The sequence below is a fragment of the Equus quagga genome, chromosome 9 (genome assembly GCF_021613505.1).
Source record: "Equus quagga isolate Etosha38 chromosome 9, UCLA_HA_Equagga_1.0, whole genome shotgun sequence".
Classification (NCBI taxonomy): domain Eukaryota; kingdom Metazoa; phylum Chordata; class Mammalia; order Perissodactyla; family Equidae; genus Equus; species Equus quagga.
Window position 1 is genome coordinate 78,016,407 of NC_060275.1, and position 26,971 is coordinate 78,043,377.

Below are 26,971 nucleotides of genomic sequence, written 5' to 3' on the forward strand. Positions count from 1 at the left end.
TGAACAAAGACTTTTTTCATCTGTAAATAAATGATAACAATGTATTCTCAAAGTGTTTTATGTCTACTTTCCCTTTTATAGGCTAGCCTCAGAAGTCAAATTCTATTTTTCAGATGTTTTAAACGGAAAAAAAATTCACCCTACATTTCAGGCAATTGACAATGAAGTGATTTAACATTTGGAAAACACATTTTAAACCTTGTGGCCGGGTTGTGACTCTAACCCAACCAAAACGTGTTATGTAGTTCTCATTCACGGACCAATGTGAAAATATATTCAAGAAATTGTTGTTTTAGTTTTTAACCAGCTAATCTTAGCTTTGGTATGTTAACATGAAATAATGCTTGGACCAAAGTTCTTCCTATTTTGCGTTTGCTCCTTTTTAGGATATTTTGGTTAATAGCTAACATTTATTTAATGTATATTCATAAATGCATACACACAAATGCCCAGTGAAATACTTAAGATATATAGATATTCTTGTTTGCATAGAAATTGCATAGAATTTGTTTGCATAGAAATTGCATTACCGACTTTGAGAGCCCTAACTCTATTGTTATTAAAGCATTCGCTAACTTTAAAACAATTTTTACTTTAAAATTTCAAGGTCTCACAAATTTCATTCTTTTTTCCTCTTTATCCTTCTGTAAATCTTTACAACTCTTGATTTTGACTTTGACTTCTTGCATCATGAATGCCTAGGGGCAAATTGTATTTTCCACTATTTTCTTAGGAGTGAAGAGGTCTGAGGGTAGGTACATCGGGTTGTAGGGTTGTAGGGAGAAATAGCACTGATTACTCTGGAAATCCCTGGAAACTGCCAAGAATTGTAATACCCTGAGAATTATCCCTTTTCTGTGAAAGTTGTCCAATGTTATCCACAATACACTTCCCATTTGGAGACAGTGTCATTATAGAGAGAAAATAGGCTTTGAAATTAGTTGGGCAGGTGACGTTGGTTTTAAATGCAGACTTTCTTTTCAGAATTTGTGTGATATTAAGAAAGTACTTAATCTCTCTGAACGTCAATTTACTACTCAATTAAATCAAGCAATTATATATTATTTCCCTTTTTTGAGTTAGAGTAATGAGTAGAAAATACACAGAACTGTACTGTATCTGGTACATGTAAATACGGAATAAGTATAAATTTTCCCCTTTACTCTTTCCTGTCCACTTGAGTAACCCTTGTGGTCCTAGAAGGTGCTTTGCATCCTGGCTCCACTCTTCCTTCTTAATAGTCACTCCTCAGACTCTTTTCATTAGCTCACTGTGGGAATTGCCTTTCTTTTAGCTTTTGAAAGCTATTAACTTAGATGAAGGAAGTCAACTGTTTGTTTCTTTCAAACAGCATACACCAATTTCCCCTTCCATTAAGAAGTAGCTGTATATTCCTTTAATGTGAAAGGAATTCAATTTCCCTACTTTTTCACTTCAGTTTCCCTACTTTTTCTAGTGGTTAACATGTTCTTCCTGAGGATTTGTGTGATTTTTCCCCCATTGGTATTTGAGCAGTATTTTCACCAGGTAAGGATGAGTTCTGCTATTGTCTGTTTTTCCTTCTCTATGGAAGCACAGTGGGAAAGAAGGCAAGGTCCCGAAGTTGACTTTCTACTACATCATGTGGCCCCCAGGAAAACCCAGCCACTTTATTTATTTATTTTTTTGAGGAAGATTAGCCCTGAACTAACATCTGATGCCAATCCTCCTCTTTTTGCTGAGGAAGACTGGTCCTGAGCTAACATCTGTGCCCGTCTTCCTCTACTTTATATGTGGGACACCTGCCAAGGCATGGCTTGCTAAGCGATGCCATGTCCGCACCCAGGATCTGAACCAGTGAACCCCAGGCTACCAAAGTGGTACGTGCGAACTTAACCACTGCGCCACTGGGCCAGCCCCTCGGCTACTTTAAATAAGCCTTCATGTTGCTGCTTAGTAGATTGACTTCTTTAGGTTTATGATTCCAAGAAACAATTCTCACAAATCCTCATTCCCACAAGTTGGTGGGCAGAGAAGAGTGCATTGGTTGTGTAATGAGACATCAAACCAAAAATATTCCAGGTGATTCAATAAAGAGTATATGACAAATGAGTCTTAAGATAACGCTGCATTTTAAAGCAGATCATAGTGTTTTTAAGAGAAGAATATAGACGAGAACATTCTTTGCCTAATTACAATTTGCCTGTAGCTTGATGTTATCGCTGTGGGTGTTTGCAACAATGGATCCACACCTCCTTTGCTGCCAGCCCCTGGCATATTCACTTCCTATGCCAAAACTCTTCTTGAGGACATACAGGTAAAGCAGCGCCTTGAGGAGCACATGCACTAATTTAAGAAATCAATGGAAATATGTATTAAGTCAAAACGTATTTTGTTCAAATACTCACGGTTAGTTATTTTCAAATAAGCAAAATGGGAAAGATAATTGCTACACTTCATTATGTAGGAAAAGCAAGGAAAGATGAGCTAAAAATATGAGTTTTAGGAATTATGATTCATTTCTCAGAGAGATCTGACTCAACCGTTTAATTGTAAAAGAAAAAAAATATTTGCACTTAGGTTGATTTACCCAAATCTGACAGGAATCTTTAAAAGCTGTTTTGAAGTAAACCTTAAATTGAGTAAATTTCAGAAACAATATTTCATTAAATATATTGAAGGAAGTACGGAATGAGGCTATTTTCTTTTGGTATGAAACAGTGCTTTGTTGACTGAAGAATTGTGGTATTTTCTGAAATATTGCAAAGTTATATTGCTTTATCAGCAAATACATCTTCATCATTGTATAGCCATCCTTGTTCGAACTGCAGATGGGAAATGCCCCAGAGTGATGCTGAAGAACAAAGTCTGCTACTCAAGGTTTGCAGAGGTAATGGAATAAAAATATAGCCAGGGAAAGGTAGACCAGAGTGCTTTGTAACATTGTTTAGTTATTATTAATAACAATAATAACTGCCATTTCTTCAACTTTATGTGTAACATTTCTTGCTCTCCCAATGCCTCTCTAAGGTAGGTGTTAGGAATCACAGTTTACAGATGAGGAAACCGAGAGGCCAAGTGGGGGAAGTGACTTCCTAGTAAGTGGCAGAGTAAGATTTGAACCTAGATCTCTCTGACTTAATGGGTGTTCTCTTTCCACTCAATCATGCTTCCTCCATATTATAGATGTTATTATATACAGTAATATACCCTCCATATTATCTATATTATGTGCAAATTCTTCTGATAAATGTCTTTCTCTGCTATGTCAGCAGAGATCTGGACTGAGCCAACAGAGCTTCTTTCGTGAGATGATCAGCATTGGCCATGTTTGAAGGAAGACTGGTCCTCTAATCTCAGGGGACAGGTTGGAAGGAGGCAGTTGGCAATCAGAAGGTGGAGCTCTACCTGCTCTGGCGGACCACTCCTCCTTTAGCTTCAGTTTAGAAAGGAATGAGGAAATAGGAGGATTACAGTTGGAAAGACAGCCAGCCTTTTGAGTCAGCACAAACACTGAATAACAAGGTGCTTATGTATCTAACTTCCCACGAGGTTCTACTGTGCGCACTTATACATCTGTTGTGCGTGGGCAGTTGCCTTGCTCAAAGTTGTGTTTTTCACTTGTAAAAGTATTCCATTGAGTCACCATAATGCTTTATCTATCCTACCATAATACAATTTTGAATTAATGAGACAAATCTTCCAGAAGTTTGCCATCCAAACATTACAAGGGAAATTGGATTATTGTTAGTTTGCTTTTTGTTTTAATTTGAGTACCAATGGCATACTGACTCTTAAATTCAACAAAGTACACTCTGTGTTAGTGATGACTAATTACTCATAAGAATAATCAGATTTCAGACCTTATTCGATTGCACAGGGAGTTTGACAATAATCAGATAGAAAATGTTGGCTAGTATAAAGATAAGGACAAATGAATCTGATTTGTTGTTTTTAAAAACTCCTTCCCTTAAACATGATTGTATCACCAACAAAATGCTCCAGCAAGTTGTTTGAAAGAGATAAAGGACAGAGGAAGAATATTAATTCAGGGTCACTTTGAGTCCAAAAATCAAGGTGCAGAAGCCTTTTGACTTCTCAGGGGCCGGAATGACATTTCAATGAACTCGGGAACAGGGGCAGCTGTTCTGTTGTTTACCTTGTCTTGATCATAGGAATTTCCCAATTTCTTGGGTCCTATTGTTCATTATACTTTTCTCTTCTTATTTTGGTTGTGTTCTCCTTCCTTGGGAGAAGTCTTAATTTGAAGCAAACAATTATTTTCGGTGGAGGTGGCTGGGGGATTCCATGATGACTGGGTCTTGTTCCTTCTTCAAGTATTATTTGTCAGTTTATGTTATCTTCACTTAGAGCTGCATTATTGGAATAACTCTAGTGTAAGAAGTAGAAGTGGAATGAGTGGTGCTCAACTGCTATTTCCAGTACTTGAAATAAGTGTTTTTATTTTAACTAAGTTTGCATTTTAAATGTAAAGTGTAATGAAAAAAAAAGATGAAATAGGAAGACTTTTAAACTCACATCAGGTCTTTGAGAAATCATTTCGTTAAACTGCATTTCATGACCTGACAATAACAGGTCAAATAACATGACTCCAAATATAGCGTCCATCAAAATTTTGAACCTGACAAGAAGATTCCTGGGTGTAACTGATGACTCTCTTGGAGACAGAGAATCAATCAAGAACTGAATGTAGTGGCTCCTTAGAATCTGCTGTTATAGCATTTGGTCTGTTTGCATCTTTAGCAATATAACCCCACGAGGGCATCAGTCTTGCTGTGGAGCCTTTAAAAGTACAAATATTAGTTGTTACATCTCCACCACCCACTCCCAACCCAATCCTGAAGCTACTTCAGTAGATCTAGGGTGGGATTTGGGAACTCTCTGTTTCAAAGAAATCCATAGGTAATTCTGGTTGTCGGCCAGTTTGAATTTTGGTTCCATCACTTATTAGCTGTGTGATTCTGGGCACATCTTTTAACCACTATGTACTCTAATTTCTTCATCTGGACTACATGGGCTAATGCAAATTAAGCAATAAGTTATATTAGAATATGTAAATATAATTTAAAGATAGCTTTAAACAATCATTTGGTTCATGATTTTAAAGTGTTGTCAACTTTATTCCTAGTATTCATAGTGTCACTTGCACTCAGGTTCACAGGATGGGTGTGGTTAATTATCCTTAGAGCTAGGAAAATAACTAAGTGTTCCCTATCCACAATGCAGTGGAGGGCAAAACTTCCCCAGGGATTTCCATCTTATTCCAACTTTTGGTATTTGATGATGCACACAACGGCACAGTTTAATAGAGCCCAGTGGTTAAGCACAAAGACTAATATGATGGAGCCTGAGGTTGTGTTCAGATTCCACCACTCCCTATGTATTGATCTCATACAAGTTAGTTAACCACTCTAGGTGCTGAAAAAATATTCGATATGTACCATTGTATCCTCAGAAATCATTGGGGTAGCTAAGTCTACTGGCTTTGCTGTAAGTCAGAATGTTATAATATTGGTGATGTTTATTAAGACCCAATAGTTAAGACTCACTATTAGCTGCCATGACAGATATGCTTCTCCTTAATATTATCCGTCATTTAATACAGTTTTCAAGCTCCTTACAAAAGATGAAAGTGCTTGTTTTTCTCTCTTTGGCCCCTCCCTGCATCCCGTCTCTATCCTTTCTTTACTCTTCTCTGCCCTGCTCTGCTGACCAGTATGGACTGGATCCCCCTGGCTCCTCTTCCCTCTGCTGCCCTTTGGGTTTGGCCAGTGGGAGAAGTCAGCAGGCAACCAGAGCAGTTTATACAGCCAGAGCTCCTTTCATGTAGCTCCAGCCACATCCCTACTTCCCTCTCGCACAGGATTTGGTAACTGTTTCCCCCTCTTATTGCTTTAGATCTAGGGTTGGTAATGGCTTCCTGTTGGTGCTAATTACTGGGTTGTTCATCATGGATTACTAGTTCCCTAACCCTGCTCATATTTCTGTATATGTTCCCTTCACTAATAGGTTTGGATAAACCTTTCGGAATGTGCCATTGGTTTCCTCCTGAGACTGATAAACCACAAACATTGTCCTTTATTCAAAGCACTAACTTTGCATCCTCCTGGACACTGAAGAGAAGAAGATGCTGAGCACATTTCCTCTTCCTTCCTAACATTGTCTAAGCTAGTGAGTGGTAGAAACTACAACAGCTTGGAGCACTGTGCCTTATCAGTGCCTGGAAATGGCTTCCTTTAAAAAGAAAGAACACACAGAATTTGGAGATGCAATGAAGGGTGTGTGAGTGGAATAAGTGGGGGAGAGGATGGTGAATGGATGGTGTAGCTCTCTATCCACAAAGGAGAGAAGTCATCTCCTATCATCTTCCATGACACCTCTGTTTCTTGCAACTTGGCCATCACTAAAACACAAAAGAAATTGCAAAGATATGCTTGTTGCCATCATGCATACATGTTAATTGGTTCTTCATTCAGGAGAGTATTTTGTCTGTTTACCTCCTAAATAACCCTTGTGTCATCTTCTATATACGCCTATGCTTATAATGTTTATGTCAATGAATTGCTGTAGCATCTTTAAAGAATTATTTTCAAAGACTAGTAAAGATTATTTTTCCTGGAAAGGGATTTATAAGTGAGCTGAATTTTCATGTAAATTCTAAAACACATCAGGCCAGTAATTATGATTAGACTATTTTATATGCATTAAAACACATTGGAGTGATGTAATCTTTTTGTATGTTCAATTCCCTTCCAACTATAAATTAGATCTTGTGCTGTGTTAGTTGATCCATATGCAAGTGTATGCTTCAGCTCCAGGTTTGGATCTGGAGGTGTATTCCATTCCAAACACAGGATGAACATCTGCCCGTGAAATTTGCAAGTATGAGCATTTCAGCTACAATGAGTAGCAGAGACAAACCATATACACTGTTGACGGAGAAACGTTTTTGCAGAATAATAGTATAGGCAAAGAGGCCATTAGATGTTTAAGGGAAAGTAGTGGAAGTTAAGATTGACTTGGAATAATTTATGGACAGACTTGACTGCTGTTCTCCATAGTTTGAGATCGCAGTAACAGAAGTAGCCAACTGTAACAGAAATTAGCAAATTGTGTGTAACAATTACCACTTATTTCCTTTAGCATACATATACAGGTGCCTCAAAAAGAGAAAGGAGCAACAACAAGAAATTTGTTACTGCATTCTTTAGGCAAAGAGAGTCATTAAATGTTTTGGAGCAAGGGAGCAACATGATCTATGCTGTACTTTATAAGAAATTATTTGGAATAGTATGTAAGATTTATTGAATTGAGAACATTCTGGATGGAAAAATCAATTAGGGAATTGTTGCAGTGATTCAGGCATGAGGTAATGAGTGCCCGACTGAAACAGTACAGAGGAAAAGGGGAGGACTGAGTGAAAGGGGAATTAACTGAAAAGGAAGCTACATGTGGGGACGTGGGTCTAGGGAGAGAAAGGAGGCAAAGTATTTCTGGGAGATTTTACTTTGTGTGGTTGGAACAACGTACAATGGAGAAAAGGGAAACTATGAAGAGGAGGTGCGGAGATTGAGGAGATAGTGAAGATGCTTTAAACCAGCTGAATTTGAGATGCTGGCAATAAATGTCATCTATGAAACAGTTGGAAGCTTTCATGTGGAATTTGAAAAAGGATTTGGAGGTATAGACATCAACATGAGAATGATATACCTCAAGGTGATATTTTCAGCCATAAGTGCTGTTGAAATCACCAGAGAAGAGTATATGATGGAGGAAAGGAAATAAGGTAAAAGTGGAAGAAAAAACTTTGGCAAATGCTTATCGTTTGAGGACTTGAGAAAAAGCAGGTGCAAAGAGCTTACATTCCATTTTAAGCTTCAGAAGTGCTTCCTCCTGCATTTCCTAATTTGGTCAACAAGATAACCCTGAGAGGGTAAATAGTATTAACCCAGAGGGAAAAAAAATGCCCAAATACCTTAAGTGACTTGTCTAGGGTGATCCTGTGAGTAGTAGGCAGAATCCAAACAAAAATCCAGGTCTTTCATTTCTTCACCTCAGCACCTACAATACTACCTTCATCTTTGAAGGGGGCTTTTCAAATGGTGCTTCCTGGAGCCCTCCTGGGAGTCTGCAGTTCTCTCTCGAAGCCCTCCCTGAATGGAAGAGGCCTCGGGAGGGCAAGGAGGGGAGGGAGGCAGAGCTCAGGGCTGTTTCAGCCAGATTAACTCTCCTTACTTGCCAAACTTTAACCTAATATTTCATTTGTACATGAGGCTCAGCCAAAATCAGTGCAAAAACCAAAGGCTCAAATATTCCTTGATGTCATCAAGCTATTTCTAAGAGCAACTCACCGTCTCAGTAAGATCGACGTTATTCTATGACAACTTCTTTTATTCTACGTAAGGAAAGGTATTCACTAACCAAAAAAAAAAAAAAAAAAAAAAAAAGAGGGGGTATTTTCTATATCATTTGTGCCTCTTGTGCTGTTCTAAAACAGTATATGGGAGGTGGCTTCAAGTCTGAGTGGCAGGATATCGCATTATTCTAAGAGGGTATAGCATGGCCTCCTAATAGTTGGAAAGAGTTTCTTCGTCTCTTTCAGCACCTATCTTACCATGCAGCTGCTTCCATATTGGAGCAGAGAGAAATTTTGGATGTAGACATTGTGCATCCCCAAAGAATTTTCAATAGGATAACAAAACACAAGCACAGAATCATGTAGGTCACTTCCCTGGAATGCAGAAAATGTACTCTGACTTTTGCCAAGTTTGCCACTTTTCCTTTATTCTGTGTCTTATGCATTTTTAGAATTTAGCTTATTCATACTCCTGTGATAAAAAGAACTCATTGAACTTCTGCATTAATTCAGAAATCATCATGGAGAGCAAGTTTGAAGTCCATGGAGACCTAGATTGAAATGTATTCCAATATGCTTAGAAATTAATAAATCCCTCCCATTTTGTCATGTGAAATATGTAGAAGAAGAGCTCACTCATTGGAATGAAATAGTCAATTAATTATGCAAAAGACCCCAAGAAAGGTCCGCTGCATGATTCCAGGTGTCCAACTGTTTTCTAAGGACTGCAAAGCCTTGGATGAAAAGAAAGGACAGCAACGTTTACCAAGAGCCAAGTACTGCGCTCAGGACTTGAAATATAGAATTTAAGTTGATTCTCTCATAAACCTTAGAAAGTAAGGATTATAACCAGAATTTTACATATGGAGATACTGATGCTTAGAAAAATGAAGGTAGAAGCCCAAGTATAATTAGAGGACTTGGTATTTGATCTCTGATCAACTTTACTGCAAAGCCTGCTATACCAGGTTGTCTCTAGATGGAATCTGAGATTGGTGAACACATGGGGAAAAGCATGTCTTCTTGATTGTGCTCTGTGCCACTCAGGGTTCAATGAGAGGAGCAGAAGAACTGGGAGGTGCATATCACAAGGGGGTTATTATAGGGATTTGATATAGAGCAGTCGAAGGAGCTGATTTCACAGTCTATGTGAAGCTGCGTCTGGTGATGAAGCCTGAAGGCCAGAAGGCAGGCAGCAAAGGGCAGGTGGACAAGAAGTTGGAGAAGTAAGGTCAAGCTGGAATCTGCAAGGCTGAGCTCAAACTCAGAGGGGTGGACTAGAACCTGTATTAGACTCTGTTCGCCACCAAACCTCCAGCTTTGATGAGGAGACGTGCTGTGGCAGGAGCTGTTTGCCCTTGATCACAAAGCTAAACACGTACCTGACCCCGAAGCAGGAAATTTGACAGGAGCCACAGGAGCTGTGAGCCCAGCTGTTGTGTTTCCTAACCGAAAAGGTCAGCAAGAAGCTACCCCAGGGTACCATTCACCGACCTCTTGAGGATAAAGAATTGTGGCTGCTACTTTACCTGACCTTCCAAATCTCACGCAAAATGTTTCCTGTGGCCCACACTGCTAAGGAATTCTGCAGCGAATGGGCTTCTGGGAAATGAAGATAAACTAGGCCCGTTTCCTACCCTTTCTCGAACACCATCCCCTGGTTTCTTACAAACACATTTTAGAATGCAAGCAAGAGTAGAATTATTGTGTATGAAGTAAATCATTTGCAATTATTTGACAGGTCGACTATTTCATTATTCCTTATTACTAAAATACATTTCAATAGACCTAGCCTTCTCACCTATATGAATGTGCATACTGTCATTGAACACTTTGAACACACATGTTGTATTATTCATATCATCCTCCCTAAGAAATGCATCTTTCCCCTATCAACACTAATATTATGCATTTTTTTACAATATAATGTAAAACAATTATAGAAAAAAACCAGAATTGAATGAAATATCTCAGAAATTGCGGTGGGACAGATTTTATTCAGTTGATTTTCTTGGGATCAGTTGACTATCATAAAGCACTAGCCAAATTAATGCTTTATGTTCTGCTATATCTTCATTCTTTTGTCACTTGTTTTTGGTACGTGTACCCATGTCTTCAACTTCTTTTTAGAAGATGCACAGAATTAGGTTAGTCCTTAGTTCATAAAGCAATGTCATCATTTGTCCAGATATGACTTTCTTTCATTTTACTTATTTCATGTGTTTGTTATTTAGTAACATAATTAACAGCCATGAATCCACCACTCACACTGGAAATAAAAACATTACCCATAACATGCTTCTAACTTTGTACACCTCTGTGTCATCCTCTGTCTTCTCATTACAGGTAACTATTGCCCTGAATTTTTTTTTTTTTTTTTTTGAGGAATATTAACCCTGAGCTTACATCTGCTGCCAATCCTCCTCTTTTTTTACTGAGGAAGACTGGCTCTGAGCTAATATCTGTGCCCATCTTCCTCTACTTTATATGTGGGACACCTGCCACAGCATGGCTTGCCAAGCAGTGTCTAGTTCCGCACCCAGGATCCGAACCGGCAAACCCTGGGCTGCCAGAGCGGAACATGCAAACTTAACTGCTGTGCCACCAAATTTTGTATTTGACATTGTATGTACATAGGTACTTACACAGACATATGTGTACACTCACTTATGTACGTTTGTATATGTATGTAGTTTTGTCACATCCCCTCACACATTGCACACACATGCATACGTAAAAATATATATTATGTTTTACTTATTTTGAACTTTCTAAAAATGGTATCACAATGTCTTCTAGAACTTGTTTTTCTTATACAATGTGTTATTGAAGTTTAACTATGTTGTACATAAGGCTACAAATTGATTCCTTGTCACTGCTGCATTAAATTCCATTGTGTGACCATACTACGCTTTCTTTATTCGTGTTCTGCTAGTGGGTGTACAGGTTCTTTTGCATTTTGCTTTTACAAAGTGTTGCTCTAAGCATTCTCTACAGCTTCTTTGAATACACTTAGGACTCAACATGTTGAGTAACAGAATATGCCAAGTTTCAACTTTGTAAGATATGTCAAATTGTTTTTCAAAGTGGATGGATGTACTGATATTCACTACCACCAGTAAAACATATCAGATCCCCTTATTCCACATCCGGTCCAACATTTGAACGAGTCACACTTCTTAATTTTTGTCATTTCAATACATGTTAAATAGTGTGTCCTTGTGGAATTTGATTTGAGTACTAATGAGGTTGAACACATCTTTATGTATGCATGTTGCCTTACATAGCTGTTACTTTTTCATGTCTTTTGCCTGTTTTTGTATCGGATAGTTAGTATTTTTTTTATTGAAATGTATGAGCGACGTATTCATGATACTCATCCCTTGACACACATATTGCTAATAACATCTTCCAGTTTATACTTGCATTTTAACTCTAATTTTATTTTTTCATAGAGTTTTTAACTTTAATGAAATCATACTTAATCTTTCTTTCTATAGTTATTATTTTTGTCTTGTTAAAAAAGAATCATTTCCTACTTCACAGCCAGAAAGTTTCTTCTAAGAGTTTTAGAATTTAAAGTTTTGCATTTGACATCTAAATTCATAATCCATAAAGAAATATTTTTGTGTATTATGTTATAAAAATAAAAATAACACAAGAGACAGCAGGTGCTGACGAGGATGTGGTGAAAAGGGAGCCCTTATACATTGTTGGTGGGAATGTAAATTGCTCTAACCACTATGGAAAGCAGTACAGTGTTTCCTCAAAAAATTAAAAATAGATCTGTCATACTATGTAGCAATTCCACCTCTGGGATATACCCAATGGAAATGAAAACAGGATTTCAACAAGGTGTATGCATTTCCATGTTTATTGCAGCATTATTCACAGAAGCCGAGATGCGGAAACAATCCAAATGCCCGTCAACTGATGAATGGATAAAGAAGATGTGCTACATATACATAATGGAGTATTATTCAGCCATGAGAAAGGAGGATATCTTCCCAATTGTGACAACATGGATGGACGTTGAGCATGTTATGCTAAGTGAGATAAATCAGGCAAAGACAAGTACTGTATGATGTCACTTATTATCTAATCTAAAAAAGTTAAGCCTGTAAAAAGAGAGTAAAATGGTGGCTACCAGGGGATGGGGGCAATAAGAGTGATGGTGTTTAAAGGTATAAACTTGTAACAAGTAGTAAATAAGCCATAGAGATCTAATGCACAGTATAACAATAATAGACAATAATATTGTACTATAATTATGTAATGTGAAAAATATCACTACCTCGGCAATCATATTACAATATATAAATGTAACAAAGTAAAAAAAAAAGATAATTTCCAGCTTCATTTATTAGTTTCTTCTTTCCCTACAAATCTGTTATGCTATCTTTTTCATATCAAAATTACGTATATGTGTGGTTCTGTCGGCATCTGTTCCATTCCATTATTCAGTTGTCCACAGCTGCACCAGCCACAAAGTCATAATCACTATAGCTTCATACTAAGTCCTTTATAACTGGGTTAACAATGTTGCCCTCCTCCTGTTTTTTCTCCTTTAAGAGCGTCTTAGCTAATTTGAGCTTTCTGCTTTTCGATATAAACGAATCAGTTTTTCAAGTTCCACAAAAAAAAAATGTGATTTTTTTTACTAGCTTGCATTAATTTTATACGTCAATTTGGAGAGCATTAAAATCTCTATGCACTTAAGTCCTTTCATCCATGGACGAGAGCTATTCTTTCATTTGCTTAGGTCTTCTCAATATCATTCAGGAAAAAGATAAATGTATAATTTTTTACTTATAGGTATTTCACATCTTTTGTTAGATTTTAGGTATTTTTGTTTTCTTTATGAATCATGTTTGTTTTTAATTACATTTTCTAGTTGATTACTGGTGCACAGAAATGCAGTTGACTTAAGGTTTTAAAAATTGATTCTCTGCCTTGCCTCCTTACTAACTCATTGTTTATAATAATATTCTATTAATTTATCTATGGATTTATACTCAGAACATAACACTTATTTTTTTGGTCTTATTAGACTAGTTAGAACTTCTTATAAAATGCTGAATGTAAATGGCAATAGTGAGCATTCTCATTTGTGTTCCTGAATTTAAAGGAAATGCTTCTAATATTTTCTTATTTAGAATAACATTTATTCAAATTTTTCAGTAGATATACATTACTAGGTTAACAAAATCCTCTTAGCTTACTAATTCCTTTTTGAATTAAGAATAGGTATGAACTTTGTAAAATCCTTTTTTTCTCCATCTATTTTGATGACAATATTTTTCCTTTAATCTGTTAATAGCTTAAATTCTATTTATAGATTTTCTAAAACCTATCTTTTTATTCCTAGAGGAATCTCAACCTGGATATCACATATGATCTTTTTATGTATTGTTGCATTCTATTTGTAATTATTTTGTTTAGGATTTTTAGACCTCTATTCATGAAAAACTGGGTGCTATAATTTTCCTTTCTCATTCTGTCCTTACTTGATTTTGTATCAAGGTGATACTGACCTGGTAGAATCAGCCAGGGACTCCTCCCTCATTTTCTATTCTCCAGAAAAATTACTCAAATTTGGGATGATTTGTTTCTTAAAAGTTTGGTGGACTTTTGTAAAAACTTTTGGGGCCTTATTTTTCCTGTGTATGAATATGTTTTACAACTTGTTCAACTTTTTAATAGCTGTGGGAATATTCATCTTTTTATTTCTTCTTGAGGTTCTCTCAGCAAGTTATCACTTTTTCCAATTTTTTTGTTTTGGTTAAATTTTATGTTTATTGTCATGAAATTGTTGATGAGGTTCTCAAGCATTTTAATTTTGCCCTCTTCTTTTGTCATATTCCCTTTATTATCCAGAGTGTTATTTATTTACGCTTTTTTCTCTATATATCTCTTTTTCTCTCTCCTTTTTGATTAATCTCATATGAAGTTTATTTTGAATTAAAATTAGCTCTATTAGGGGCTGGCCCCGTGGCTGAGTGGTTAAGTTCTTGCGCTCCGCTGCAGGCGGCCAAGTGTTTCGTTGGTTCGAATCCTAGGCACGGACATGGCACTGCTCATCATACCACGCTGAGGCAGCGTCCCATATGCCACAAATGTGGTCCCATAGGACCACAACAAAGAATATACAACTATGTACTGGGGGCCTTTGGGGAGAAAAAGGAAAAAATAAGAAAATCTTTAAAAAAAAATTAGCTCTATTGGTGCTTCCTATTGTACCTTTATTTTCCATTTCATTGATACTTGCTCTATATTAAACCCTTCTTCCTGCTCCCTCTGAGTTTATTCTGCATTCTTTTTTTTAATGGAAAAATCTCATGACTTTTCAATCTTTTTTCTTTTGCAATATAATCATTTAAAACTAAACAGACCTCAAAACACCACTTTTATTGTTTCCCACATGTTTTAACAAGTAGACTTTTGGTTGCCCTTCAGTTCTAGGCTTTTTTGTGTTTTTGGTTTTTCATATCCCCTAACATTTCTTCTTTGACCCATGAATTAAGTAGAAATATGTTCTCTAAGTTCTCAATACATGGAGGTAATTTTTATTTGCCCTTTTTTTGCTGGGGAAAATTAGCCCTGAGCTATCATCTGTGCCAATCTTCCACCACTTTATGTGTGGGTCATCATCACAGCATGGCTGACGAATGGTGTAGGTCTGAGCCCGGGATCCAAACCTGTGAACTTGGTCTGCCAAAGTGGGTGTGCGGAACTTTAACCACTCTACCATGGGGCTGCCTCTTTATTTGCCTTTTTGTTATCGTTTCTTAATTGCACTTCATCAGAGAAGCTGTTCTGTGTGGCACCTACTCTTTGAAATGTGTTGAGACTTGCTTTATAGCCTCGTACACAGTCAGTTTAAGAAATACTCTATATGTCCTTGAGCAGGAGAAGTATTTTCTAACTATTGGATGCTGATTTCTATAGAGAACTATTAGATGAAATTTGTTAGATGTGTTCTATTCTTCTTTATTTTTATTGATTTTTTTGCCTGCTTGCTATCAATAACAAGTGAGAGAGCTGTTTTGCAATTTCACCATATCGACTGATTTGTCAAAGTTTTATGTGATTTTAACAGTTTTTATTACCTGCACTGTAAAGTGATTTTGCTATATCCATCCTTGTTTAAATTTGTTGTACTTTCCTCATGATAAGTGAATGAAGTCTTTTATCATTCTACAGTCTCCTTCTGCATCCCAATGATTCTTCTTGCTCTTGAAAGATATTTGATCTATGAATAATATAGCTATTCCAGAGTACTTTGGGTTATTATTTGCCTGATGTATCTTATTTGTCTTTACACTTTGTCCCATTAGTTTCATTATTCTTTGGGAATATTTCCTATAAACAACATCTAACTGGATTAAAAATAATCTTATCCGGTAATCTTTTAATTGGTGAGTTTTTGTTTATAAATATGCTATGTTTATATATGTTGTATTTATATATATGTCTATATCATTGGTCATTTTATGTATATTTACTGTGATTATTGGAAAATCTGGATTTTTTAAATGCCGTCTTACATTTTAATTTGTCTTGTTTTTTCTAAGTTTCCATCTCCTTTGCAACATTCATTCAAATTAAATATTTAAATGTTGATAATCTCCATTTTTTAATTTCAACATTTATATTTTCATTTGTAGAAATTCTACGAGAGTATGTTTTTGTGTATGATTATTTTAAAACTTCCCTATTTGCTCATTTTTGTAATTGTGTCTTTTATTTCTTCTACCATATCACATATAGCTGTTCTACGTTCTGTGTCTGATAATTCCAATACCTGCAATCCTTGCAGGCTGGACATAGCTGTCATTTCTTCTTTCTGCTGACTCTCACTCATAGTGGCTTGCCTTCTAATGTTTCTGATAATCTTTGTCAACTTATTGATATTATTCTGAGGTAGTCCTTAAGATACTTGAGAGAGTCTGCTGTCTATTTTTGCAGGTAGTTAGTGGGTACATCTCTCGTAAATTTTGGTTTAGTGCAGGAGTGCTAGGTTTTAATTCTCCAATTCCTAACTGTTCCAAGGTTCATTGTCCCCACAGCAGTGTTGCTATAGTGATCCACCACAGGGCAACCCCACACCTTTCCAGATGCCTACTGGTCCTGCTGCTCTAGCTCCCAGCTGTTCCAGCTGTCCACTGCTCTGGCTTCAGCATCCTGCTCCTGAATCTTTACCTTTGACCCTCTCATCTTTGGCTCCTAGATGCTCCACCTCAGGCTCACTGCCTCCAAAGTCTTTGTTCCTAGCACCCAGGAGCAGTCTTCAGCTACTCTGGGTCCCACTCAGATTAATTTTTTTGTTCTGGACAGAGGAGGGTTTCCCAGACACCTCTCTTATATATTATGAGGCAGCAATTTTCTCAGAGTCTGTCCTATCCATGATCTAGTTGTTGTAGCAGGAGGATCCCTTGGAGAGCCTAGTCACTCATGATACTAAAAACAGAATTCCTGCTTACTCTTTAAATTATCTGGGGGAATTGTCCATTTTGTGAGCCCCCGCTTCTCACTTTAGAAGCCATAAACACAATGTCCCCCTTTTCTGGAGACTGGAGAGTAAGCAAGTAATCCAGTTTCCCGTAAGCAAACAAACCCAAGTCAGTCTTTGAATAGAAAGTTAGAGGCACCAGAAAGCAGACAGCACATGGTATGTATTCCAGCATAAATTGTGGTAGATACCTCCGGGTTTCAGAGTGTGAGGGATACACTGAATGTATCCAGTGACAGAGGGCAATGGTACTGGGGGAGCAAGCTGGGAGTCTGCATTGGGACAGAGCTGTAATATGTTTTGGGCATGGTTTCTGAAGGTGCAGCTCATAACTGGTTCTCCCGCCCTCTAAGAAATTCTTAAGCAACATAATATTCTTTCATAAATGTTATTTTTAGAGCTGGTTCTGTTTTTTATAAGTTAGGCCCTTTAAGATACAGTAATGCAACTCTTGTTAAGGTCCTCAGCTCTACCAATGATATAATGAAATAATGAATAAGTTCTCACTGGGCACTTCCTCCATCTTGAAGCCATCTGGAATTTTTTCTTAAGATGAAGGAGGAGGGCAGGGCAGAGACTGTCAGGCCACAGAAAACAGGAAGTGCCATTTGAAGGGGGAAGACATCTTGACTTGAACTCCTCTTTTGCTGCTTTATTTCCAGAGTACACTGTGATAATTAGGATATTTAAATTTTTTCTATCCAAATTATTTTAATGGAGTTAAAGAGTAATCATATAGACTAGTAGACAAGTTGCCTAGTTGATGCCAAGAAGTTGAAAATTAATTTCAATGATCTGGTATAAATTTCCATTTTAACTCTTAATGGCAAAACATTAATTCTCTTAAACAATAAACATTTGGGATCAGTCAAATATCAAGTTTTTAAATAACTGATCAAGAATCAGAAAACAATTTCAAATAGTTATTTTCAAAATCAGTATGTCTGTTCTTTTCCTTTTATATTATACGTTCTCTTCCTTATAAACTTGAAAGAGCCCTGGAAAACATTTGATGAACCCCTGCCCCATTCTATTTCACAGATGTATAATCTGGACTCAGAAAGATTAAATGACTGGCACTGATATCAACATCTTGAGCCTCCAAGTGTTTTCACCAGTTCCACCTAATTTATTCCCTTATTACTGAAGAAAGCAACATGTTTACATTTATTTTGCTTCTATTTCTAAAATTAACTCTCCCATTTAAAAATAAATAATATGAACTTGTAATTTAAAAAGTCCTCCTGATATTGTTCAAGGAAACATGAGAACAAGGAAAGAATTGTACATATGCCAAATGGCTTTCTTCCAATTTGTTTATCTTGCCTAATAATTTTCTTGGCTTTGGAAAAATATTTTGAATGATTTTAATTTATGCTGTTCCTTAGAATATTACCTATTGCTTCTGGAATCTCTCATTGTTCAGAAGCCATTTAAGATGAGACTTGTGGGGCCATGTGCACAGTTAGAAAAGTGATTTGCATTTGTTTATAATACTTGTGGTCCATACAATCCCACAAAACTGCTTGAGAAAAAGCCAAACAATATTTGTGTTTTAAAATTTCAAAAAACACAGGGGCTATTGAGTTCAATAAACATTTTATTTGATGTTCCAAAGCCTTGAAAGTTTTACTGCAGTGCTTTTTAAAAGTGTGTAAAATGACAAGACTTGTGAACTTTTAAATTACCTCTACCTTTTTTGGGGAGAGTGATTATAGGCATAATATAGCAAAATATTATAATTCTCCTTAATTTGAACATTTCATATTTTATCTGAAAAAAAGAATTAGGTAAAATAATGCACATGAAGCTATAATAAGATGTTTAATTTTCTTAAGAAAATTAAGTTTTAAGGCTATTTTGCACATTAATTGCTTGAGAGTGACACTTTTAATTTTGATTGCATTCTAAATATATTTTAAAATTTCAACAAAACCACTTTAATGAATTCTAATTTTATTAGAATTATTGTGTACTTGGAAGTAATGACACGTCTTTTTATTTTTTTTAACACAGGCCACTTTCTCTTAGAGTTACATGTTACACAAATGGCTGCACATGATGAACTCTCTGAAAATTTAATTTTGAACAAAATTACTTGAATCAAGTTTTGTGCTCTCTTTTATAGTTTTCCCTTTTTTTTACACTCTTCTTTTTGTATTTGGAAGAAAGTCTCAATTGGCTGGTAAACTGTCTTTAACATCTATTTTTAAGTAAGATTACCATACCAAGAGTAAGCAGGAATTATTCAAACCTGCAGACACAATATTCATAACTATACTTCCAAATTTCCAACTACTTGCAGATTTTCTGTTTTCTAGCCCTTGGAATTTTCATTAATGTAGAATTATTTTCTTATGTTAAAGTATCAATTTTGCTGGATTTTTTTCAAAGAAATAATATTGTTATTAGGTTTTGAGGGCTTTCATTATTTTCCAGTACATCTATAAGGAACAGGGCTTCATATGAGGTCAGTGGAGTTTATGTTAAAAAATAAACTAAAAATAAAATATCTTTGTATATATTATAAAAACATTTTACTGTGGAAAGTTTTGAAAGAAGCAGGAAAGTTTATAGAATAATATAAAATCTCTAATTTTCCCAATCAAAAATAAAAATAACCATTGTTTGTGCTTCTTTTCCTTCTAATATTTATTACATATAAAAGGATATATATGTAGACATATATATGTACACACATATAAAAGGATATATGTGCACTATATGTCCTTTAATACTATTAGAGTCGTATATATATATAGGTACACATACATACATTTCCTTTTATACTATTAAGATTGTATATTTCTGAATTTCTTTGCTTAACATATTTTTGGCATTCATATTATTAAATATTTTATTTAAGCCTGATTAGAATGATTGCAATGAATTCCAGAGTATTGCTATTCCACAGTTTATTTGGTCATTTTCCTATTGTCGGACATTGATGTCTTCAATTTTTGACTCTTTAAAGTACCACTGTGGTAGATAGCTTTGCCTACTTTTCTTAATATTTTCAGGATAAGGAATCGCTGAAGCAAAGCATGTGAATCATTTAAAGACTCTTGACATATTGCTAAATTGTTTTTGAGAAAGATTTACCTTGTAACATAGAATGTTGTTCCCAGGATGGCTAACATGACACAGTAGGAGGTGAGACGTTGGACCAAAGCATCAAGAAATCGCTCTCCTTACTGTTGATGAATCATTCTTTTTGGCCTTGATATACGCCATGAATGGGCTGGTTCATCCCCAAGTGGCGACAATAGCCTTCCCTATCTATCCTACAGAAATAATGAAAGCATTCATTCAGGGGGAAAAAAAAGATTCCATTTCAACTGTGGTAAGTGCTATATGAATACCTGGCATTATAAATGTCTTCATATTATTCTTGTTGGTATTTCTTTTGCTCTTTTCTTAGCAGAGTACAGACTGATAAAATTTTAAGTTACTTTCTCTCTCTATTTAGTAGTTGGAGTGGCAGTAACACGATGCTAAAGATCAACTAAAAGTGTGAAATTGTCCAGATTCAAAGTTCTCGCTCCTGAAATCTTCTTTTGCTAGGCTCACAGAGATGGTTAATTGCTAATAAGTAAATAGGTCGGCAATAACTAATGATAAACATGTGCGACATAGCAACAAAAGGAATAAAGATTTTTCCTGTGGTCTGTTTTTAATAGAATCTTGTAATCTGGTTCTGTATGTTTTTGATAAGTTCTGCCCAAGATGAAAATGTGTATTTAGTACTATTGACGTTGGACTTTTGAAACACAGCTGCAAACATAGTATTGTTTATAATTTCAATGAAACCTAAAATACATTTCCTTTCTGCTAAGGAAGATGGTGAGTGACAGGGTGGGCTGAGATTTCACTCTTTAGTTTCCCAGATTTCTCTGGGTTCTCTCAAGATTGTCAGATTAGCCGTGTGTGTATGTGAGTGTGTGTGAGGGAGGGAAACAGGAATTCCTTTCGGAACAATGACAATCAATCCTAGTCTAACACTAGTTTCGGGCAGATGTTCTTAGCAGAAATCTGCAGAAGTAGATTATAAATGCTGTCTAGTTGCCATAAATCAGGCTTGCATCTTTTTTGCCTTAATTTCGAAATGCTGATCCTGTTTAAGAAGAAAAGGAAAAATACCCAATCTCCCCACCTCTCCTAACTTCCCTTCCTCCCATCCCATTCTTTAGTGAAGAGGGAACAAACTTTCTTATTCTTATTATGCCTGAACTTGTTCATTTAGGTGAACTGTCTTCTTTAAGTCTACTAAAATATCTTCACAACCATGGTAAATCTTGACAATTTAATCAAAACTATGAAAGGCAAAGGATGTCACCACATCCTTTCAGAAGCTTTATGCACTATGACTATGTATTTAGTTCTGATTAGCAGGCAGGTCAACTCCTTAGAATAAAGGCTCATTAAGGCCAGCCTTCCCACTATCAATTTTGTTTTTATATTATATTTGGATCTTAATATTAACAATATGCTGTGCGGGGATGTTTCAGTTTTTCGTAAATCTTTCTCTTTGAAAGAAATATTTTTAAATTGAAGTTACTTTGCTGTAAGGATGGATAGCCTTATGCATAGTACACAGTTTGGTTTTTATGACTTTATGGAAAAATCATTAAAATTCATTTTCTGAAGCATGTATTTTTGATTTGTGGAAGGATTTAATCTGAATATTCACGGCTCCAGCAATCACATATCTTCTTTTCTGCACAAAATAGGAGCAAGCCTCTTGAAATTATGGTGCATTTTATTAAAACAAATTTGCATTTTATTTTTCTTATTGGTGAATCATCTCATTGCTTGAAAATTTAAACTGTCACTCTATATCCTAATATAAAAAGCTGTAAGAAAATGTTTTACTTCCCTTATTAGCCATGTGAAAATGATGCTATTCTTAGTAGAATAACAGTGAAGTTTTACAGAATATCTCAGCACAGGATTCCAATACATCACTAACTTTTTTTCATAGCTTTTTTATTTTGCTATGAAATTTTGCTCTTCTTGCTAAATTGTGAGCAAATTCATACTTATATAGGTAAATATGCTTCAGCTGTATTTCTGTTCATCTTGAGGAAGTGAGTTAAGTTTCAGCATTCCTGAAGAAGGAAAAGCAGCAGAGTTGTCTTTATGGTAATATGGGCAAATGATTATTTACAAAAAAGCCACCACCACCACCAAGAAACTTAACAGCATTTCAGCCTTTACATTATGTAGCATTTTGAGGCATTGGACATCATCAAAGGTAGCCAAAAGCTGTTTTCAGATGCTCTTAAGAGAGACATAAAAGTATATGAATAGTTTCAGAAATGGGAAGGGGTTTCTCTTTGTCAGATTTCCATGTGTTGCTTTTACCCATGAGCCAGCAGCAGTGGCTGTTGATTTCCTGTTGGAGGGATAATGAGAGGTAATGACAGCGGTGTATCTCCTGTGGCTTGCAAACCCTGACAGTCAACACAGCCACATGCTTCAAAGCAAAGCAGGCTTTCTCTTCTGTGCATTTGGATTATTGTGCACCATTTAGTGTGAATATAAATCGAATACCTTCCCCAAATCAGCTAGAAATAAAGTCAGACTTTCAGCAAGGGGATACTGAAATTTATCTGTCAGCATCCCAGGCCTTGACTCTAATGAGGCTACACAGTATGGCTCTCTGGTTTTCTGAATATTGTCAATGTTAAAAATATTAAAGAAAAAATTCCTTTATTATGTTATTATATAATACATATATTAAGTATCTTTTTACAATAAACACCGACAGAAAATTCTCATTCTAGTATCAACATAAAACTAACCCAAACACAGATGCAAAGCCTAGGGTGCCTTGCAAAAGTAGAAACGTGATAGGTGTTAGATCTTCACTTGAATATGAACGAATGAAAGAACCAATCAATCAAATGTAATCAATGAATTGCTACACCAATCACCTCCTTTTTATTTCTTTGGACAGTTAGTTTATTAAAAAAGAGAAAATACCATTAGAATAGCCTAAATAGTAAAAGTAAGGCTGGGGGACGTATGACACATGTATTTAAAGGCGATAATTACATATATTCAAACTATACTTGGAAATTCCCTTAAATCAACCATAGAAGAGTTATAAGCACTGAAATTGCATTAAAGGAAGAGGAGTGCTCACACTACAAAGCAATAGGAACCGAGACCCACTGTAGGAGATGTCACCTCTCTCATGTGTTGGGTGGAATGGTCAACTGAATTCCCCACAATGTTTAAATTATTTCTTTATTTTGAAAACAATTTTCTCTTATCGTGTAAATTGAGTTTGTGTAAGTCAAATGGCAGTTCACTGAATTGCTTTCATTTTTTTCGTCCTTTTTTTTTTTCCCAGTACTATTGAAAAATAATTGACATACATCCCTATCTAAGTTTAAGACGTACAGCATGATGGTTTCATTTACATATATTGTGAAATGATTGCCACAATGGGTTCAACTAATGTGTGTCTTCTCATATAGAAACAATAAAAAGAAAACAGGAAAAAAAAAGGAAAAATACTTTTTTCCTTGTTCGTGATGAGAACTCAGGATTTACTCTCTTAACAACTGTCCTATATATCATACAGCAGTGTTAGCTCTAGTCGTCGTGATGTACACTACATCCTTAGTACTGTGTATCTTATAACTGGAAGTTTCTACCTTTTGACCACCTTCCTCCAATTCTCCCTCCCCACTGAATTACTTTTTAATTACAGGTATATGTTTCCCATCAGCGTATCTTTTATCATTGTTTCTTGATTCCTCCAGCTCTTAATCCAGAGCCATGCATTTTGGAATGTAGCTTACTTCTAATTACTTCATTTGGTTAATTTTCTCTTTTCACTTGGATTATAAATTCCTGGTAAGAAAAGTCTGTGTCATATGTTTCTGTATTATCTTATGTTGGGCAATCAGTAAGGTAGCTTTTGTCCAAAAATACTGTGTTACAGATAGAGTAACCCTCAAATATTTGGTGGCATTCAAAAGATCTACTATAAAAGAAGAAAGTATATTTTATTTACCTCTTAGATATTGCTTGCTTTGTTTGGTCTTTCAGTATTCTATTATTCCCTTTTCTCTCTCTTTCCTGTCATTCCACACTTTTCAAATCCCATAGTCCCAGTCTTAGAGATTTATTCACTCAACAGATGCTTACTAAGTGGCTTCTGAGTGTCAGAAACTGTGCAAAGCATTAGATCAAGGGGCATAACTAATTATTCTGTATTGTTTTCAATGCACATAATTGTTAAACAATGGTCAGAAAAGTGTCCTTTTACTTCTTATTTTAGACCTGTAGTGTTCATGGAAAATCAGTTGAAGCCTTTGTCAGATTCAGTCTATACGTCCCTAAACCCCAATGGGAAAATCAGAGGTCATCTTTGCACCTTTGCTCCCTGCGTGGGTGGGTGGGGAGGAGAGAGTGGAAGTTGTTATGAGACATCCACATCCACAAGGATGGAGAGCTGCCAAATGCTTCACTGGGTTCCCGCAGAGGCCAAGGTGGGCAGGAAACAGGTTGCAGGAGTGACGCAGGGGAAGCCTGGCGCAGCTGCTCAACTCCCTCACTTGAGCCAGAGCTGCAGAATTAATGGCCAGCACCATCAAGATGGAATTTAAAGCCCTTGAGGGGCCCTTACAAAGTCGAAGTGATTCTACTTTCCAGATGGAAGTCGCCCTTAGTGAACAGAATCCTCACCCACCCTGATAGGCTAAGAGTAATAGAGTGTTAGTCCAGGAGAAATTGAGGTCAAGCCAAGAAAACTTTTGATTTTTTCTGGTGACTAGCCTAGATTTCTTCTGTGAAGTATAACTTCAGACATGCAAATAAGGCCCAAATCTACCTCCTAACAGTTTGCAAGTGAGGAAATTTTACTGTCAGCCTTCCCCTAAAACTTGTATTTCCTGTTCCCATTGCTTAGAGTGCTCATTTGAAATGCAAGTAATAACGTGTCTGACTTACCAGATTTGCTTTCTTTGGGACTGGGAGAACCTAGAATTGAGAGGAAGTGGAGAGAAAGGAGCAGGGAGAGGAAGGAGAGGTACATGACTAAAGAGTGGATGGGAAGGCCAGAGGGAGAAGGTGATGAAGACGTATTCTGACTTTGTAAGCTTAGCAAGAAAATAGGTGTCAAGAGCAACTTAATGTGAAGCTATCAGAGATAAACGTGGCATTTTAACTTCCCTGGGCACCTGTAAAATGTGAAATTGGTGACTTCATGATTGAAAACAGTGTGATTTCAAGATTCTTTTAAAGTTAAAAATCTTGAAAGCGTCACTAACCTAAATGGCAGAGATTTACGTGGAAATTGAACTCTCATGGAAAGCCAGAGACACCGCCAAGGGAAGAACATTTTCCAGGGACAATGTGGTGACCAATATGCTCAATCAAACAGTCACTGTGATTAGCATGGTTAAACCCAAATGACACACATCTCACCAAATCTTGGCCAACAATTATCGCTACAAGTTCCATGCTTTAATTTTTGCATTTAAAAAAATTAACACTAGTTGGCATTGATGTGTACAGAGGGTTTATTTTACTTGAGAATCTCAAATCATGGTATGTCTTTTATTACTGTTATCATTTTTATTTTGGTGGCTTCGATAAGTAAAATGAAGGATAAGAGAAATGAAGTGAACCCCAAGCTTACATTTACCTTTGTTCATTTCTTCATTCACTCATTCGTCAAGTATCTCAGATCACTGTGCGAGATCTTGAGCATTCAGTGAGGCGAAGTCTAGGCAGAGTTGCTCACAAAGTTCACAGTTTGTAGGAGACGCTGCATTTAGTCAAATAATTACTAACTCGAGAAGCATCTATAGAGAATCTTGGCCTCAATTTGGGGATTATGTTAATTCTTATATTTCTGTGTCTGCGCTTTATCAGAAGATGGAGAGTTTTGCTTAGGAACCACTCTCAACTTTTCATTTTTATTTTATTTCTCAGAAAAGTACTTATTTGTAAATATGCAGAAGACTCTATCTTGATACTTAAAATAGTTCCATTTATTTATATATTTTAAATAAAAGCCTGCAGCCCACCTAAATTAATAACTCTGAAACAATAAAACAACTTGAATAAAACCAGCAAAATCTGTTCTTACTGAGGCCTGACTACTTTTTTCCTCATTGGACACTCTAAGTTTGCATTTCTGTGAATATGTCAGAATGTTCTGAATGTCCTAATTACCACATAGCCACCAATAAATTGATTTGTTTGTACCATAGGACAATCGTCTCCAATTTCACTTTTGAAATCTTGAGCTACTTACAAAACTTTCTAGATTTGACTAGAAACTTCGCTACTAAAGGAAGTGGACTCTAAGTCAGAGAGTTCTTGATATGAGAAATTATGTTCCTTTAAAAAAAAAATCTGTGGTTGCTTTTCCCTTTCTATGACATTCTGATGCCATTTATTCTTCCATTTCCTTTTGTTCTTTCCTAGTACTGTGTGACTAATGCAATTCAGATGGGCTTGTAGCCATGGAAACTATAGAAGGCAGGAATATAAGTCTGTTCACTTGGGGGCATCTTTCTCATCACCCATACTTGTCACTTTCTTGATCACTGATATAATAAAATAAACTTTATTAAAAATTTAAAGTGAAAATGGATTTTTTAATTTCTATCAACTTTCAGCTTCATTTTTTAAACGGAAAATAGTGGTGCTTTATGAATTATTAATGTCCTCTGCTGCCTTGAGGTTACTAAAGGGAAGGTGTTGTATTCAGAGATAAATTCAGGTTGTGATTTGTGTAACATGTTGAAGAACTGCACAGAACATATCCAATAGATATGTATTTACTGAACCGCTTACTCCTGAGATACACAGCTGTCTTGGGAATATTTCATTGAATAAACACTGTATGCAAACGAAAGCAGTTTGAAAAACTCTTCCTGTATAGGGGATCATTATCTCTAATGTCATTTGACAACAAGAAATTTGCTACCAACCGTCACTTTGAGAAATTTTATTTTATCTTCCATAGAAACAAAAGTTGTACATATCAGATGGGAACTATTCTCTTCTTATTCTATTTTAATTAGTTTCTCCCCCCATCTTGGCCAATTACCTCCTTCCTAGATGAATGTTTTGTT